Below are 18,504 nucleotides of genomic sequence, written 5' to 3'. Positions count from 1 at the left end.
AAAGGCTTAGGAAGCATGCAGGCATCTTAGGGTCTGGAGAGGGGTGTTTGATTCTATCCTGCCTTTGGGCTTCATCTGACAGGCAATGTTGTCATCAGTACCTGCCAGTGAAATATTGGAGACTCCAGCCTTGCAGGGGAGGATTGAGCTTTAGCTCACAGATCTAGTATCTATTGCCTGTATGTCCAACCTGCAGCCATCTTGAATCGCCTAAACATTTTTTTCTCGGCTGGGTGCAGTGGCTCACATCTAAAATCCCAGCACTTTGGAAGGCTGAGGTGGGAGAATTGCTTGAGCCCAGGAGTTTGAGACCAGCCTGGGCAATGTAGCAAAACTCTGTCTGTACAAAAACTATTTAAAAAAAAAAAAGCCAGGTGTGGCAGCATGCACCTATGGTCCCAGCTACTCAAGAGGCTGAGGTGGAGGCCCTGGAGGTTGAGGCTGCAGTGAGCCACGATAGTGCCAGTGCACTCCAGCCTGGACAGCAGAGTGAGACCCTGTCTCAAAAAAAATTTTTTTTTCATATTTTTCTCTTTCTGACAGCTGAAATGAAAACAAAAGAGAGTGCTGGTTCAGAGCTTGATGCTAGACCAAGCTCAGATTTCAGTGAGTCTGAACTTTGGCCACTAGCCTCAAAGCTACACACAAAGGAGAAAATTATGCAGGGACAACAGAAATACCTCTGAGACTCATGATTACCAGGAAAGTAGTCAATGTGGGGGGAGGACAAAACCAAGTAACTGTTGAAACCAGAGGGTATGGTGGAAGGAATTGTTTCATTTTGGAGACCAGTATCATTAGCTTTTACTAAAGCAATTCTGAAATAACTGACTTAGGAGCAGGGTCTTTGGTTTTGTATGCTGCAGGGTGCAAGAGTATGTTTGGGTCGATGAGGGACTATTGAACATCACAGATGGCTATATATGATGCAGACGCAGAGGAGGTTATTTCCGAGGGAACAGCCAACCTGGTGGATTGGAAAAAAGCCGCTGTAAGGTCTGTTTACCCTGAGAAAGGAAACTGTCCCTCTCCCCCTATAAATGCCAAGTGGAGCAACCCAGATGAAGCAATTGATTTCCTTCATATGTAAGCCATGTGGGACTAGTTTTCTGATGAATGAATATTTACCTGCTGAATGTGCCTGTTACCCAGGTCATGGTAAATGCTGTGGTTAAGGGGACCCTTTCTGCATGGGCACCTCGTGTAACTTTATTGCTGTAAAATCCAGCTATGGTCAGAGAAGCCTTATGTAATTTACAGCCTTCCCTCATGGGGCTTACAGATGCTAATAAAACATTAGGGTAATTAACAAGAGAATGGGGAAAGGCAAAAGGGAGAGTCAAAGGTTCATCCCAGGAAGTGGAAATTTTTAAATGTTATTAAGAAATAAGATGAATGTTTTTAAAAATTGATAAAGGTGAAACACAGGGGAAAAGGAAAAGGAGAGAGTCATGGGACTCATCCCAGCAGGGTGGAAATCTTTAGATGGTTATTTAAAAATGGAATGAATAAATAACTTGATGGAGTTGAAACAAAGGTCTTAATAAAATACTATCAAAGGTTGGATGGACCAAACGGAGTCCAGCCCCCATTCCCCAATATTAAAGGATCCCAAACCAGTTTTCTGTATTTTCGCCAGTTTGGAGGAATTTTAAAAGGCAAAAAGATTAAAGATTACTATGAGAAATCCCACCTGGAATTGCCTGGGGCAGTAGACTTGCTAATCAAGGTAACCAGAGACCAGAGTCACTTGGCCAGACCCTTGCTGGAGACCAAAAGCCTTTTATATAAAAGAGGGTGAAAGTGGTCTGGGGATGGAGAGAGAAGTTCCTGGGACTAGAACATAAAAATGTAAGTGTTGGTAAGATTAAGAAAGTTGGAATGTTTACACTGTCTTCATGTAAAGTAGTTGTGTCTCCTTTACTTAAATGTTTTATAGGAACAGACATTGTATGTGAGTGGGGAATATTCTCCCTACTTATTTCTGGAAAACAGAAGGCATGTAAACCATCCCAAAAGCAATATTAATTGGACATGCTAAAGGCGAACCAGTAAGATTACCCGAGCCCACACAGAAGAGAGCAGAAGCTGGAGTGCCTGGAGGGACAGATTCTCCACTTGAATACCCAGTACCCAGAAGAGCTTCATCATCATGAAAAGAAAATTGTTGGTCCAGCGTGGTGGCTCACGCCTGTAATCCTAGCACTTTGGGAGGCTGAGACAGGCGGATCATGAGGACAAGAGATGGAGACCATCCCGGCCAACATGGTGAAACCCTGTCTCTACTAAAAATACAAAAATTAGCTGGCATGCGCCTGTAGTCCCAGCTACTTGGGAGGCTGAGGCAGGAGAATCGCTTGAACCCAGGAGGTGAAGGTTGCAGTGAGCCGAGATCGCGCCACTGTACTCCATCCTGGTGACAGAGCGAGACTTGGTGTAAAAAAAAAAAAAAAAAAGAAAAAGAAAATAGTTGATACCGGGACATGCTACTGGGGGAATGCAGGGAGACACCCACCACCCCACAAGCAGGTGGCCTCTTTTCCTCCAGGATTGACTTTGAAACCATCTGAGGAGCTGCTGGTACCGATTTCCACTTGCCCTACAAATACCTCTTAACTGAGTGATAAACAACTGCTTGGTTTGTGAACGGTAGTTCCAGGCAAGGGGACAACATTCTGTTTGGAAGCTGCCACTCTGATCAAGGAAGTCAAAAGCAAATCAGCTCGGTGGCTGACCTGCATGCTGCTTTCCTAGCAGTGACTGAGCAGTGGCAAAGCCTCTGTGTCTGGTTTTCACTGACTCATGGGCAGTGGCCAATGGCCTGGCCACAGGGTCAGGCAGAGGGGAAATGGAAACCTGGCCTGTTAAAGGGATGCCCATATGAGGCACGACCCTGTGGAAATCTGAAGGGTGCATGTAAGTAACACATCAAATGCCCATCAGAAAATTTCCCTTCCAGGTTAGAAAGTTGCCTGGAATTGGCAGATATCCCTGTTTGCTGTTCTCACTTAGGGTGGCCACCTGGGTCCGTGAAATGAGTGGCTACGGGAACTACAGCAGTGCAGAGATGGACTGAGTCTAGACACGTTCCTCTTGCACCCACTCAGGCACAAAATGCCAGTAAGAACTGTCCTTTCTGCCTGCAAGACGGACAGAGACTGCCAATGGCTCCGGGATAGCCTCCCTGGAGGGAAGGCCCTGAACACAGCTGGCAAGTGAGACTGATGGGGTGGCCCTGTGGGCTACACACGGGTTCTGACGGGAATGGATGCTGGCTCTGGACTGGGCTTGGCTTACCTGGTGGGAGATGCAAGGACTCAGGGTGATCTCCAGAGCAGGAGATACTACACAGATGTGGAAGCCTACCATCATTTCTCCAGAGGAAGGAACACACGGTACAGCCCGTGCTGTCTGACAGTGGGAGGGAGAGGTCCCCCTCAGAGTTATAGTTTGAGAGGGAAGTGGAGTGGGCCTTGGTTATCTGAACCAGGGGGAGATAAGAGCATGAAGGGCTGGCTGACCTGCCTTCACAAGTGTGTGCTCATATGTACCAGGAGTGGGGCTAAAGAAGGGTCCCCATTCAGTTTTCCTCTATTTTTCTAGTGGACCTGGGAAAGGAGGGGCAGGGAGGATGCTGGTATGACTGCAATTCTTCATAAGGGAAGAGTACACTAGTATAATGACTATGGTTTTTTCCTTTTTCTCCACATCACCTCAGGTTTCTTTTTCCCCTGCCTGATGCAGTGGTCCTAGGATAAGGGCTACAAGTACAAGTGCAGGGAGCAGGGATGACTCCTAAGCAACAAACTGTAGCTATGTTTCTCAACTTTATGCCAGCATTTCTAAGGGCCTGATAGAAGTGGGTTGTACAAAATTTGGGTTCATTAGTTTATACCTATGTAACCTTACCTCATCTGAGTGGGAGTGGGAGTGGACTGGGGGGAAGCACTTGCTAGGCTAATATTGCTGCCTGCAATCTAGACCACCACTGTGCTGATACATACATATATATATATGCCTGTGTGACAGAGACCCCTGTCTCAAACACATAATACATAATTTTTTATATAATTTTTTATTTTTTGAGACAGAGTTTTGCTCTTTCACCCAGGCTGGAGTGCAGTGGTGTGATCTTGGCTCACTGCAACCTCCACTTCCCGGGTTCAAGCGATTCTCCTGCCTCAGCCTTCCAAGTAGCTGGGCCACCATGCCTGGTTAATTTTTGTATTTTTAGTAGAGATGGGGTTTCATCATGTTGGCTAGGCTGGTCTCGAACTCCTGACCTCAAGTGATCTGCCCACCTCGGCCTCCCAAAGTGCTGGCATTACAGGGGTGAGCCTCTGTGCCTGGCCTTTATATATATATATATATATATATATTTTTTTTTTTTTTTTTTTTTTTTTTTTTGAGACAGAGTCTTGCTCTGTTGCCCAGGCTGGAGTTCAGAGGCCCAATCTCGGCTCACTGCAACCCCCGTCTCCCAGGTTCAAGCGATTCTCCTGCCTCAGCTTCCCAAGTAGCTGGGATTATAGGCGTGTGCCACCATGCCTAATTTTTGTATTTTTAGTAGAGACGGAGTTTCACCATGTTGGCCAGGCTGGTCTTGAACTCCTGACCTCAAGTAAGCAGCCCATCTTGGCCTCCTAAAGTGCTAGGATTACAGGCGTGAGCCACTGTGCCTGGCCTTTATATAAATTTTTTATATAAAATTTTATATAATTTTTTTTGAGACAGGGTCTCGCTCTGTCACCCATGCTGTCATGGCTCACTGCAGTCTTGACCTCTTGGGAACAAGTGATCCTCCCACTTCAGCCTCCCTAATAGCTGGGATCACAGCTGCATGCCACCATGCCTGGATAATTTTTGTATGTTTTGAAGAGATGAGGTCCCCCTATGTTGCCCAGGCTGGTCTCAAACTCCTGGGCTCAAGAGATCTGCCTGCTTCGATCTCCCAGAGTGACGGGAGTACAGACAGTGGTGATTTTAATTTCCCTTCCAAAGGTGGAAAAGTTTGGATATTAATGGAGAGAAAGGAATGGTAGCTGAGTGTAAACAAATGAATAAACGGGTTATAAATTGAGGGAAATCCAATATTACATGAACACCTTGAAAGAAGCTCAGAGCAAGAGACTGTACTGTCTCTTAGCTCAATGATCCCAGATGCCTGAAAGGATGAAAAATGTGTGTGCCGAGACCACTCGCTTTTGGAACCTGACAAGATGGGCTGGAAGCCTGCAAACCTGAATGGCCTTGCCCTGGCAGACATTCATGCAATCTGATAGACTGGACTAATTATTAGTGACTGAACTGGATTCCACTAATGTAGCAGTATCTTTTGTGTTGCATGTCCTTTGGTTGTAAGAGACCCTGGTTCAAAGATTGGGGTGGACTGTGATTGCTCTTCAACCCGATTCCTGACTTACAACTCCTAAAATCCTTAGAAACACCAAAATGATGGGTTTTTGTATGCAAATGAGTAGACTGGTGGCTGGTAGCCACTAGGTAGCTTCAGGATGGGGGCTGGTCACCAGAAAGGCCAAGGCAGGGTTAGGATTGGGACTTTGAGCCATGACTGGAGAGGGAAGAAAAGTCTAAGGCTAAGCTGAACACCAGTGGCCAATAGTTTAATCAATCATGCCTGCTTAATAAAACTTCCATAAAAACCCAAAAGGACAGGGTTCGAAGAGGTGGCGAACCCAGGAAGGGCGTGGAAGCGCCATACCCCTTACCCCATACCGTGCCCTATGCATTTCTTCACCTGCATCCATTGTAATATCCTTTTAAATAAATAGGCAAATGTAAATAGGTGTTTCCTTGAGTTCTGTGAGCTGCTGTAGCAAATTAACCAAACCCAAAGAGAGGGTCGTGGGAACCCCATCTTGAAGCCAGTTGTTCAGAAGTTCTGGAGTACTAGACTTGTGACTGGTGTCTGAAACGGGGACAGTCTTGTGGGACTGAGCCTTCGACCTGTGGGATTTGAGGCTATCTCCAGGTAGATAATGCTGGGATTGAATTGGAAGACACCCAGCTGGTGTCCACTGCAACAATGATTGCTTCTTTGCTGGTGGGGTAAAATCCCTGCACATTTGGTCCACAGAAGTCTCTCTGCTCCAAGGATTCCACATGGACCTTTAAATGAATCTGAAGTCCTCTAAGGATAATAGAATTGTCAACTATGCTCCCGATTCCACTTTGGAAAAGGGAGTAGGTGTGAGGTAGAGGGTCTTGAGGTATCCATGAAGCCATCTCATTCCCTTGATAGAGGGAATCTCAGAAAGTATGGCCACTTACTCTTCTCAGCTCTTATCAGGAAAAAGAGAAGTCCTGAATGATGTTACGTAAAAGTATACCATGCTACCCATTGTCTCAGAAGACATTCTGACCAAGGCTACTGGTGCCTTTTTTTTTTTTCTTGAGATGGAATCTTGCCCTGTCGCCCAGGCTGGAGTGCAGTGGCACAATCTTGGCTCACTGCAACCTCCGCCTCCCAGGTTCAAGCGATTCTTCTGTCTCAGCCTCCTGAGTAGCTGGGACTACAGGCGTGCACCACCACACCTGGCTAATGTTTGTACTTTTAGTAGAGACGGGGTTTTACCATGTTGGCCACGCTGGTCTTGAACTCCTGACCTCAAGTGATCTGCTCACCTTGGCCTCCCAAAGTGCTGGGATTACAAGCATGAGCCACTGCGCTTGGCCATCCTGGCACCTTTCATCATGAATGGAACATGCCTTGCTGATTCAGGTTTTCAGCCCTAACCATTTGTCAGGTAGCTCTGCTCTAGCTTACCCTATCGTGACCTGGTGTCTGGTCTCCATTTTCAAGGAGTTGCGTCACTGCACCGTGGAACCCCAGGCTCCTGCACAGCGACTCCTGTTGAGGTTCCCACTCGGGGAGAACATGGTGTGGATGGGGCAGCTATTGGAGGCCTGCAGCCTTGGAAGTTTCAACTGAAACACCCCCACCACCTTAGAGTTCCTCCTCAGAGACATAGCATCCATTTTAACAGAGGAGTAAAGGACTCATCTGCTGCCCACCACCAAAGGCAGCAGAAAAATGTCTAACATCATAAAGGGCATCAAATAACACACACTCTTCTATTTAGATCTAATAGACTTAACAGATCTTCTATTTAGATCTTTTATTTTCGATCTAATATTATACCATGGACACCTTTCTTTGTCGATATATATAGAGCATTCTACTGTTAGACCACATCATAATTCATTTAACAATCTCTTTTTCTCCTGTTGATAGACATTTAGATTTTTTTCACTTACAAACAACACTGCAATGAATATCTTTGTGTGTGTGTTTTTATAGATGTTTAAATATATTGTTATAAAACTAATATCTGGGCCGGGCATGGTGGCTCACGCCTGTAATTCCAACACTTTGGGAGGCCAAGGCAGGCGGATCACCTGAGGTCAGGAGCTTGAGACCAGCCTGGCCAACATGGTGAAACCCTGTCTCTACTGAAAATACGAAAATTAGCTGGGCGTGGTGGGGCATGCCTGTAATCCCAGTTACTCGGGAGACTGAGGCAGGAGAATCACTTGAACCTGGGAGGTGGGGGTTGCAGTGAGCTGAGAATGCACCATTGCACTCCAGCCTGGGCAACAAGAGCAAAACTCCATCTAAAAAAAAAATAAAAATAGAAATAAAACTAATCTCTGGAAATGGAACTACTTGCTGAAAAAAGTTATTTTAACGTGTACTCCCTCTGTAGTTAAAGAGAATGTCTATAACCCTCACAACTCATAAATCAGCTCACTTTATAGGTAGAACATGATCTAATAGCTGGATTTTTTTTTTTTTTTTTTTTTTTTGGGATGGAGTCTCCCTCGGTCGCCTAGGCTGGAGTGCACTGCAACCTCCGCCTCGTGGGTTCAAGTGATTCTTCTGCCTCAGCCTCCCCAAGTAGCTGGGACTACGGGTGTGTGCCACCACACACAGCTAATTTTTTTTTTTGTATTTTTAGTAGAGACGAGGTTTCACCATGTTGGTCAGGCTAGTCTCGAACCCTTGACCTCAGGTGATCTGCCTGCCTCGGTCTTCCAGAGTGCTGGGATTACAAGCATGAGCCACTGCGCCTGGCTGATGTTTTTTATACAAAATAGAGGGACTGTACATACACAACTGGAATGGATTTAATTAACTCCTCACAACATCACACCAAGTAGGAATTGCTAATCCATTCTCCAACTGAAAAATAAAAAGTGAGTTAGCTGTGTGTCCTTAGGCAAGTAATTTCAGTTCTCTCTGCTTCTAGTTCCCCAGTAGGAAAAACTAAATGGCAATATCTTCCTTCTCTACTACATAGGCGTGATGATCAGTTTTGCTTGTTAATTTGGGTGGGTTACAGTTCCCAGTTATTCAGTCAAACACGAATCTAGGTGGTATACATGGATTTTGTGGATATGAAGAAAGTCCCTATTAGTTACGTTTAAATAAAGGAGATCATCCCAGATAATCTGAGTGGGCCTAATTCAATCAGTTGAAATATTTTAAGAGCAAAGCTGATGCTTCCCTGGGGAAGAAGAAATTCCACTCATGGGCTTGGCCGTACTGGACAGTCCTAGCATGGTTTTCGTGAGAGCCCACCCTACAGATTTTGAACTTGCCTGGCCAGGCCCCACAATTACATAAACCAATTCCCTGCAATAAATCTTGTCATGTGTATCTCCCACTGAATCTGCCTCTTTGAGCACAATGGGCATGTGTTAGAAACTAAAGTACTATATATCTGCAAGGTATTTTACAGTGCCTCTGGATTGTGTGAGAACACAGTTTATAGTTTCAATGTGCTGGGGAGGATGACAAAATAGAAAGACTGAAAAGATCTCTTGTTGCACGCTGTACCTGGGTGAGTCTCATCTGAAGAACGAGTCGTGGTGGTCACTGCAGGAAGGACTCTGCAGATCCAGAGTGAAGCTGGCATCAGACCCTGCGTCATGGTCCAGGTTCTCTGGAAAGAAAGAAAGGGAACAAATGAATGAGAAAGAAGGAAAGAAAGAAAGAGAGAGAGAAAGAGAGGGAGAGAGAAAGAAAGAGAAAGAGAGAAAGAAAGAGAAAGAAAGAGAGAGAGGGAGGAAGGAAGGAAGCAAGGAAGGAAGGCAGGAAGGAAGGAAAGGGGAAAGAAGGAAGGGAAAGAAGGAGAGAGAAAGAGAAAGAAAAGGAAAGAAAGAGAAAGAAAGAAAGAAAAAGAAAGAGAAAGAGAGGAAAAGAGAGAAAGAAAGACAAGACTGAAAAAACACAGGTCTGAGTGCTGGAATGTGGCTTGACCTCTAGCAGGCTGTGTGATATTTAATATAATAATAATAATAGTAATAATCTCTTTGGAACTCCATTTTCCTTTTTATAAAATATAACAGGTAGGAGTTGGGTCTTTTTTTAGACCTAAAAAGGACCTTTTTTTTAGAGCTAACAAGATTAAACTACGTGTTTGCTTAATATCCATGATTAGGCTTTAAAATCTTTTTTTAATTATCAGCTTTATTGAGGTATAGTTTACGTACAATGAAATTCACCAAATTTAAGTATACATGTTGATGAGTTTTGAATACATACGTACAAAATGCATACAATTGTGTCACCACCACCACCATCACAATAATTATTTAGAATATGAAGAAAAACAGAAGCCTGGACCCTGCCAGACACTGATCAGCTCTGTCCCTATGGCTTTGCCTTTATTAGAATCTCATAGAATAGATGTATGTATGTTTTTGTGTCTGGCTTCCTTCACTTAGCACAATGCTTCTGAGATTCATGTTTGATCATTAGTGCATTTTGTTCTAATTTCACACTGGCTATTTGTATATCTTCTAAAATAGACAGTTTATATCCTTTGCCCATTTTTTATTGGGTCATTGATTTTTTTCATCAGAGATGTATAGAAGCATATTTTTTGAAAGGCAATGAATAATATGGAAGTTGATTTTATTTTTCCTAAAGCTTCTTGAGTGCATCTTGTCCCACCAAATTCCCCATTTGGAGCCACCAATGGCTGGAGACGCCGTTCTTCGTTCTCTACCACCCTGGAGGTGCTTGCTCCCTTCCACCACCCAGGTTGCCACAGAGAGGAGCACACCCTGGTGCACCCACACTGGCCTGATTATCACCAGTGCCCAGGCTGGACAGAGACTGGGTCCTTGGAGGGGAAAGGAGAGGACAGAGCACCAGCTTCCACCCCTGCTCCTTGGCTCCCATCTTTGGGTGGCTTCCCCAGCTGCAGAGTTGTAGACTCTGGCCTTTGTCATTGTCCCTGAGTCTGTGCACCTGGTCCTGGGACCAGAAACCCAGATGGGCAGGAGAGGCTCTCCATCTCATGACATTCTGCTTCCTTACTGGCTATAAACACTCAGAAAACCTCACAGGGCTGGGCATTCTCCACCGAGGCTACTTTCAAATCCTTAGCAAAGAAAGAATGCTAGACACATCTGTTAGGCTGGAGGAATGGAAAACGTACTTGGACAGACAAGAAGATTACTCCAGCCCTGCTCACCACTAGAGGCTAACTGAACCCCCCAATCTCATTTCTCTTCTTTCCCAGCCTGCACTGTTAGGACATGGTGCTGAGAAGAGCCCACCATCTCTCAATGCCCAGCACTGGGCAACAGGGAGGGAGGGAGGCCTTGATCCTACTGCATTGGGACAGGTGTGTGCCTGGCTACCTGGGGAAATACTGTGGCCCACAAGGGCTAGGCTGCATTGTATGTCATTGACAGGGCACCACCCTTCAGGTGCGCACCCAGTTAAGCAAGCTGTCATGTACCAGCCTCAGTACCCAACCACTAAGTGCACAGTCTTTGGGGGAAAATACATCTTGTTTTCCACACAGCTGACTGACCACACACTGAAGACACACAACCTGCTTACAAACTGGGACTCCTCTGTTGGAATCTTCTGGAAAACTTGAGTGTGCTTCTCAGGCAGGAGTTTACCCTTTAAGCAGGGAAAAATGGAATTTGTGGCTCAGTTTTTCTTTCTATTCTAACTAGTCCAAAATGGAATTGAGGAGGAATAAAACAGCAAGGAACTCTCAAATTAGAATGGCAACAATGGAAGAAAATTGTCTTGGTTCAACTCCAATGGCCACCTTAGATCTCTTATTAAGAGCTATTAACTGGAAAACAATTATGTAATAGCCTTCCTATGATAATTCCAAATTTGTTTGTATTCCAGAATTTCTTTCTAGAATGCTCCAAAATTCCCATCTCTGAACCTATGAAGTCTTCCCTAGAATCTGCAAGTTCTCAAGGTCTTTAGAGACTCGCTGGTCACTTGCTGGACGGGGGTTCTGTAAAAGGATTCTGGGGAGTTTGACTCAGTGTTCAACAAAGGCCCTTCCAAAGTTTTAGGGTCTGATTCTGGGATTCCCAAGGGGACCTGGAACCTTTCTCACGTCTTCTGTGGAAGAGCACCTGCTTCATCCTCTGTTGCAACACAAAGAACCATTGTGAAGCTCCATGGTGAGTTTCTATGAGTTTATTCCACCACGTGTGGCTCAGGCAGGGATGGATTTACAGGTATGACTGTGCTATGTTTCATATTCAAATGTATACTTCCAACAGTTTACTTTATCAGCTGTACTCTTTGTCTTCCTTGTGTTCTGTCAAGCATCAAATCCAGTGTCATCTCTGTGTGGGTACCCTGCAAATGCTAATTGGTGGTGACAAAATAATGATGTTGACTGACGAATCATTTGACCCCATAAAACTGATGAATCATTTGGTTGGAGAGTCCCGGGTTCAGCAGTTATGTAATGTTGCTTCACCAAACAGGTATTGTTTCATACCTCAGAGCAACATGGAACATTTTGCCTGCCAGGGCCTAGTCGTTACTATTCACAGCTGAAAAGGCTTCTCTGAAGAGTAGAACTTGTTTTTTTTTTTTGTTTGTTTGTTTTTTTAAATCAACCCTGTAGACAGACGTTTCATGTAAGAGATACAGCTGTTTGCTTTGATTCAGGCTTCTACCAAAACTGCTACTCAAACTCCCACACTGATTGGCAATCAACTGAACAAACAGATGGAGCAAGAGCCTGAATCAGATCATAAAACAAATAAACGAATTCATGTGAGTCTTAACACTTCAATGGTATTGTTCCCACCTTCCTGTGGAAAGGTATGGACATCTTAAAATAAACAGGCTATGGAGGCCTGGCGCAGTGGCTCACGCCTGTAATCCCAGCACTTTGGGAGGCCAAGGTGGGCAGATCACGAGGTCAGGAGATCGAGACCAACCTGGCTAACACGGTGAAACCCCGTCTCTACTAAAAATACAAAAAGTTAGCCGGGCGTGGTGGCGGGGCCTGTAGTCCCAGCTAGTTGGGAGGCTGAGGCAGGGGAATGGCGTGAACCCGGGAGGTGGAGCTTGCAGTGAGCCGAGATCGCACCACTGCACTCCAGCCTGGGTGACAGAGCGAGACTCCACCTCAAAAAAAAAAAAAAATTAAAATTAAAAATAAATAGGTAAGTTTTTGGTTAACCAAAAATTTGACAATTTTTGACCTCCAAAAGTGCAATTTTATATGGTTCAACCTAATGAAAGGTTTAAGAATTCTCAGAATGTATATGTTTCAGTATAGGTATCTGTCAATATAAAAATTAGCACACTCCTAATACTTGCCTCTGGGCAAATTCATGCTTGTTCTTACTTGGTATCCCTTTTTAGGTAATGAAGAAAATGTATTTCACATGTTTTCTGAAAATTAAAAGTCAAAAATTTTAATTGGAAATTAGAATTTTAAACAGAATTTTTTTCCTTTGCTACAGAATTCAAAATCCAATACATTTTGCAAATTGGTGCAAGTTGTGCAGATCTGACCCACTGACCTGTGGTAGTCAGTCTACACAATCATGAACAATTTTTTTTTTTTTGAGAAGGAGTCTCGTTCTGTCACCCAGGCTGGAGCGCAGTGGCGTGATCTCAGCTCTCTGCAACCTCTGCCTCCCGGGTTTAAGTGATTCTCCTGCCTCAGCCTCCTGAGTTGCTGGGATTACATGGGTGCGCCACCACACTCAGCTGATTTTTATATTTTTAGTAGAGACGGGATTTCACCATGTTGGTCAGGCTGGTCTCCATCTCCTGACCTCATGGTCTGCCTGCCTAAGCCTCCCAAAGTGCTGGGATTACAGGCATAAGCCACTGTGCCCAGCCATGAACAATTTTTAAAACATGGATTCTTTTTTTTATTATTTTTTGAGACAGGGTCTTACTCTGTCACCCAGGATGGAGTACATGATCTCAGTTCATGGTAGCCTTGACCTCCTGGGCTCCAGCGATCCTTCTACCTCAGCCTCCTGAGGAGCTGGGACTACAGGTGTGTGCTACCACGCTTGGCTAATTTTTATATTTTTGTAGAAGTGGGGTTTGCCACGTTGCCCAGGCTGGTCTGGAACTCCTGGGCTCAAGCAATTTGCCCACCTCGGCTTCCCAAAGTGCTAGGATTACAGACATGAGCCACCACACCCAGCTGTGAATTCCTTTTGATAAGATATGCTCTCTCCAGTTGCCAAAGTCCTCTATGCTATCTACAGGTTTGCTTGAACATTTGTATTTTCCTATAGGGCCCTCCAGCATTTCAATTTTCCACCTCTGTCTTAGATGACACTGATATCTCATTGCTCCTCCTCCGATGTAATGAAACTTTGATGAAGTCAGGGTGTTAGGAGGGGAAGCCATACTTCCTCCAGGGATTCCACCTTATGGCCACTATTTTTCTCACAGTGAGAACTATTTTTCTCACAGTGAGAACAAAAGGAGACAAGATTCCAGGAGAAGATGCTCAGCTTCTCTCAAATCCAAAAGATGCAAATTAAAGTAAGATAACTTCTTATTTTTAACCTCTAAGTTTTATAAAATTAAATAGATTAAATAATATTTAGGGTTGGTGTGAGTGTGGAGAAGTGAGTTCCCTCATTTACTGGTGAGTTGATGTAATTTTGTTGACCAAAAAATTGGAAATATTTATGCTTTGTAAAAAAGTACATACTGTTTGCCTCAATGAATCCACTTATAGTCTACAAAAGTAGTCACACAAGCATGGATATTATATTCACATATTCAAAGATTTTTCTGTAGTATAGTTTATAACATAAAAAAACTGAAAAGAATCTGTAAGTTTATCAATAATGAGATTTTAAATTATGGTTACATGTGATGGTTAAGCAGAATGAGTTGTATCTGTGTGTATAGTTGTATCTGCGTGTAGTGAAAAGGTGTGCAGGATAACTGTAAGTAGAAAAAAAAACAAACTTCAGGACAATGTTTATAGTATGATCCTATTAAAAAACCAAAATAACAATACATTATTTGGCAAAACTCTCCTTCATAAATAAGGGAGGGATAAAGACTTCTTCACACAAACAGAGGGAGGGAGTCCATTACCACTAAACTTGCCTTACAAGAAATACTAAAAGGAGTTCTTCAAACTGAAAATGAAAGGCTGCTAATTAATCATATGAAAACATATGAAAGTATAAAATTCACTGGTAAAGGTACATATATAGTCAAAAGTATTAAGAGTAACTTTACAATAACTCATTGATACACAACATAAAAGATGTAAAGTGTGATATCAAAAACAGAATGTGTATGTGTGTGTGCAGAGCTTTTATACAAGATCAAAGTTAAGTTTTTATTAGCTTGAAATGGACTAGTATAACTATAAGATGTTTTAATATGCCTCATAGCAATCATGAAGCAAAAACTTAGCAGATACACTAAGATGAAGAGAAAGGAATCAAAGCATACCACTACTGAAAATCCTCAAATCACAAATAGAGACAGCAAGAGAGGAAAAAAATAGTAAAAGAGCTGCAAAGCAACCAGAACACAATGAACAAAATGACTACAATCAATCCTTCTCTACCAATAATTACTTTAAATGTAAATGAACTAAATTTGCTGATCAAAAGACACAGGGTGGCTTTATGGATTTAAAAAATACAAAAATAAGGCCAGGCCCGTTGGCTCACACCTGCAATCCCAGCACTTTGGGAGGCAGATGTGGGTGGATTGCTTGAGGCTGGGAGTTCGAGACAAGCCTGGCCAACATGGCAAAACCCCTTCTCTACTAAAAATACAAAAATTAGCTGGGTGTGGTGGTGAATGCCTGTGGTTGCAGCTACTAGGGTGGCTGAGGCAGGAGAATTGCTTGAACCTGGGAGGCAGAGTTGCAGTGAGTCGAGATTGCACCACTGCACTCTAGTCTGGGAGACAGAGTGAGACTGAGTCTCAAAAAAAAAAAAAAAAAAGAAAAGAAAAAACAAGACCCAACTATATGTTGCTACAAGAGACTCACTTCACCTTTAAAGTGACACACAGACTGAAAGTGAAGGGATGAAAAAAGATATTCCATGCAAATGGAAAGCAAAGAGCACAGGGGTAGTTATACTAGACAAAATAGGCTTTAAGTCAAAAACTAACAAGACAAAGATGGTTATTATATAATGATAGAGCAGTCAATTCATAAAGAGGACAGAACAGTTGTAAATAATATGTGCCCAACATCAGGTACACTTAAATATATAAGGCAAATATTCACAGATCTAAAGGGAGGAATAGACAGCAATACAATAATAGCAAGAGACTTTAATACTCCACTTTCAACAATAGATAGAACATTCAGACAGGTAAACGGTAAGAAAACATTAGACTTGACCTAAACTTTAGACCAAATGGACTTAACAGACATAAATAGAACATTCCATCCAACAGCAATAGAATGCACATCTTCTCAAGTACACATGGAACATTGTCCAGGACAGAGCAAATGTTGGGCCACAAATCAAATCTTAATAAATTTGAGAAGATATAGATCATATCAAGTATCTTTTTGGACCACAATGTTATGAAACTAGAAATCAATAACAGCAGAAAAATGGGAAAGTTCACAGATACATGGAAATTAAACAACATGCTTCTAAGCAATCAATGGGTAAAAGAAGAAATCAAGGGGGCAAATGAAACATTTTGAGACAAAGAAAAATGGAAACAAAACATACCAAAACTTATGGGATGCAGCAAAAGCAGTTCTAAGAGGGAAATTTATAGCAAGAAATGCCTGCATTAAAAACGAAGAGGCCAGGCATGGTGGCTCACCCCTGTAATCCTAGCACTTTGGGAGGCCAAGGTGGGTGGATCACTAAAGCCCAAGAGTTTGAGACCAGCCTGGGCAACATAGGGGATCCCTATCTCCACACACACACACAAAATAATAAAACATAAAATTAGCTGGATGTTGTGGTACGAGCCTGTCATCCTAGTTACTCAGGAGGCTGAGGTGGGAGGATCACTTGAGCCTGGGAGGTCAGGGCTGCAGTGAGCGGAGATTGTGTCTCTGCACTCCAGCCTGGGCAGCAGAGCAAGACCCTGTCTCAAAAAAAAAAAAAAAAAAAAAAGAGATTTGGACTTGATGGTTCTGTGGTAAACAAAAGAAGTGAAGTGATGGATAGGTTAATTAGCTTGATTTAATCATCCTATATATACACACATCACATTGTACCCCATAAATGTTTATGATTTGTCAATCAAAAGTAAAGAAAAGCAATGTTGAAAGCATTGAGAGAAAAGTTAGGCATTCAAAATGCAATATTTCTCTGAACTGTAGTTTTCTTATTTGTATAAAACACAACAAAATAAAAAATCATGTTGCATATTCTAAATATATATAATTTTTATTTGTCAGTCATACTTGAATGAAGCTGGGAAGGTGCGGAGCTAGGTTGGCGCTGCCTGGGGAGGAAGAGCCGCGGCGGGATTCGTCTAGGAGGAGGCCTATGCCCGGCCTGCGGTGGTGGGTCTTGCCGTGCCAGGGCTGCTTCCCGCCCTCTCCTCTGCTCCAGCTTCGCCCACTTCCCCTTGCCAGCGGGCTAGGCACGGAGGAGACCTGCCGGAGCCACGGAGGATGAGGTGGCCCGCAATGCCAAGAAGATGGACGAGATGGTGCAGGAGAAGAACACGGCCGGAGCACTGAGTTTGTTAAACGAGCTTCAGAATATTCTGGAATTACTGCGGTCCATAGGAACTGGAATGTTACTTAATGTTAGTCTCAAGCAGAGTGCAGATGAAGAAGTTACATCTTTAGCAAAGTCTTTCGTCAAATCCTGGAAAAAGTTACCAGATGAGCCATCAACTGAGAAAGACCCCAGCGAAAAGCGAATAGAACCTGCAATGACATCGCAGAATAGCAAAAGAAAGTAGCTCCAGTGGCAATGTAAGCAGCAGAAAGGATAAGACAAATGCTTGAGATATTTGTTTCATCTGTTCCTCGGCAGGAAGCGCTTCTGATTCTGTGTGGATGAAGTACAGGGAGATGCTTGCTGCAGCTAAACAGGAGATGACTGCATTGAAATGGGAGCTGATGAGGAAGAATTAGGATCTCGAATTGAGGAAGCTATAGATCCAGAAAGAGGGAATAAAGGCATGAAGTATAAAAATAGAGTCCGAAGTAAGATATCAAATCTTACAGATGCAAAGAATCCAAATTTAAGGAAAAATGCACCGTGTGGGAATATTCCTCCTGACTTAACTTGCTAGAATGACGGCAGAAGAAATGGCTAGTGATGAGCTCAAAGAGATACACAAAAACTTGACGAAGGAAGCCATCAGAGAGCATCAGATGTCCAAGACAGGTGGAACCCAGCCTGATTCGCTCACATGTGGCAAATGTAAAAAGAAGAATTGCACTTCCACACAGGTACAAGCCTGCAGTGCTGGTGAACCAATGACAACGTTCGTTGACTGTAATGAATGTGGAAATCTACAGAAGTTCTGTTGAGATGGAAAAATTGGCAAAATATCTGGGCCACTAAGAAAATGGATTTTGTAATTAGCTTAAACCTAGGACAAGCAACTAGTTTTCCTGCAAATCAGATTTTTAGAGCAACATACATCCCGCGGGTTAGGCTTTGTTTTTGACCCAGCATCCCTTCCTTAAGTGCCTTCTGTAGTTCCTGATCAGTAGGGAGACCACAGGATAATTGTATGGGATCTGTTTTAAAACATTTTTTTTTCATTTTTATAAATAAGTCGATATTAAACTTTTATAAATTAAACTTCTTGCAATTTATTTTTTTCTTAAAGGAAAATATACCTTAACTTTTTTTTTTTTTTTTTTTTTTGAGACAGAGTCTCACTCTGTCACCAGGCTGGAGTGCAGTGGCGCAGCTCACTGCAACCTCCACCTTCCGGGTTCAAGCTATTCTCCTGCCTCAGCCTCCCGAGTAGCTGGGACTACAGGTGCACACTACCACACCCAGCTAATTTTTGTATTTTTAGTAGAGACAGGGTTTTACCATGTTGGCCAGGATGGTCTCGATCTCTTGATCTTGTGATCCACCGGCCTTCGCCTCCCAAAGTGCTGGGATTACAGGTGTGTGTCACCATGCCTGGACTTTTATTTATTTATTTATTTATTTATTGAGATGGAGTCTCACTCTGTTGCCCAGGTTGGAGTGCAGTGGCACGATCTCAACTCACCATAACCTCTGCCTCCT

General features: G+C 43.3%; 1 pseudogene; it reads left to right on the top strand.

The window, feature by feature from the left end:
- Nucleotides 1-913: 913 nt before the first annotated feature.
- On the top strand, nucleotides 914-17,786 carry LOC129478488 (transcription elongation factor A protein 1-like; annotated as a pseudogene).
- The last annotated feature ends 718 nt before the right edge of the window (nucleotides 17,787-18,504 follow it).

Source organism: Symphalangus syndactylus, chromosome 3 (genome assembly GCF_028878055.3).
Source record: "Symphalangus syndactylus isolate Jambi chromosome 3, NHGRI_mSymSyn1-v2.1_pri, whole genome shotgun sequence".
In the NCBI taxonomy this organism is placed as follows: domain Eukaryota; kingdom Metazoa; phylum Chordata; class Mammalia; order Primates; family Hylobatidae; genus Symphalangus; species Symphalangus syndactylus.
The sequence above is the reverse complement of the archived record's forward strand: the minus strand, read 5'-3'. Positions and strand labels throughout refer to the sequence as shown.